Below are 1,723 nucleotides of genomic sequence, written 5' to 3' on the forward strand. Positions count from 1 at the left end.
TTTTTCGCCGTGCGCCGTCCATGCCACGACGTCGAGCTCTCAAATAACCATGGGTGTCTATGGAAACTTTCACACGTCATGACTACATAGACACGCAATTATCTGAGAGTACGACGTCGTATCGTGGACGGCGCAGGGCAAAGAGTTGATACCTGTGCAAAGAGCCGTGCGTCGGTCGGATGTGGAACGAGAACAAGGCTGAAAAATTTGTCGTCGTCTGGAACTGCGGTTGTCAAAGTCCGCGGCGACGGGAATGGCGTCAAGGCTGTCTCGTCTATGGTGGAAATAATGGTGATGGATGCTCTTAACCCGATACAATACGGAACCGGCTTTTATTTATTTACTTATTTCACTCGAATGTCTGGTCATTTTATTCGGTTGAGGTTGGAAGGAGGTCTTTACTGATTAACTGATTCTTCGTTTTGCCCAGAGTCTTCCCACTTAGATAACATTATCTTAATATCAAGCGGATTATATTATCTAAAAACTGTGTTACCATGCTGAAGGAGTAAACATAGCCTTCATCAGACGCGAGTCAAACCAGGACGTCTCTCTGATGTAAACACTGTGTCATTGGTGTCACCTCAATGCAGTTGGTTGTGACTATAGAAGGGGTCATTCTTGCTTTCATTCTCCTTATTTTCTTCTTTCTCACTTCTATCTCTCTCTCTCTCTTTCTCTCTCTTTCTCCCTCTCTCTTTCTCTCTCTTTCTCCCTCTCTATCCTCCTCTCCCTATCTTTGTTTGTCTATCTGGCAATGTCTGCTTGTACTTCTCTCTCTTCCATTCCCTATCACTGTCTGTCTGTCTGCCTCTCACTTTCTTTCATTCTCTCTCTCTCTCTCTCTCTTCCATTCCCTATCATTGTCTGTCTGTCTGCCTCTCTCTTTCCCGCTCTCTCTCTTTCTCTCTCTCTCTCTCTCTCTCTCTCTCTCTCTCTCTCTGTCTCTCCCTTCCTATCCCTGTTTTTCTATCTGTCTGTCTCCCTCTCTTTCTCTCTCTCCCTATTGTTATCCAGAGACCCGTGCCAATTACATCACATATTGCTTAACCCGTTCGAATGTGATGCTGCCTTGCATCTTCATTCTCGATGCCACTAGGCGGTTCCATTCTCCCACTGAAAACCCCTCACTTTGCAAAGTGTTGAAAATCTCTCGGGCAAACCCTTCCGAAGTAGCTTGGGTTTATGTAGTTTTTTTTGTTTTTTTTTATAACGCCAGACGATTTTGAAAGGGAAACCTCTTCACTGATTAAACAATTTGGAAGTGGCTTCGAGTCACATGCTATTTACGTCAGTTAAGAAAAAGTCTCTCACTATTAGTCAGTAAAGAAAGACTGGTTCACTGTCTAAAAAACCCTTCACTGGCGAGTGAGCGCCACAGGGATCATTAAAACAACCTGACGGAAGACTGAGTCAAGAGAAAGTGTCATTCGGGACAAAAAGATTGAATTGAACACCCTCAATCCCACCTCCGCCCTCCTTAGTGCGCTGACGGCTCAATCGGATGCATCCGGGTCTTGCATCTTCCTCCTAGTCCCGTACTCCTCTCCTATTCCTAGCAGAAACTGTTTCCTACCTGTCCTTCAACAGTCCACAGAGCGCACAGGATGAAGGTGACGACTTCGGCTGTAGTTATTGAGCGCCCTCTGGCTTAAGGTCGTCCTCATCTTCATTATCCCTTCCTCACCCAAGGAACGCCACGGTGACAAGTGAAATACCCTGG

Source organism: Oratosquilla oratoria, chromosome 26 (assembly GCF_046742065.1).
Source record: "Oratosquilla oratoria isolate Oo_2021 chromosome 26, ASM4674206v1, whole genome shotgun sequence".
Taxonomy (NCBI): Eukaryota; Metazoa; Arthropoda; class Malacostraca; order Stomatopoda; family Squillidae; genus Oratosquilla; species Oratosquilla oratoria.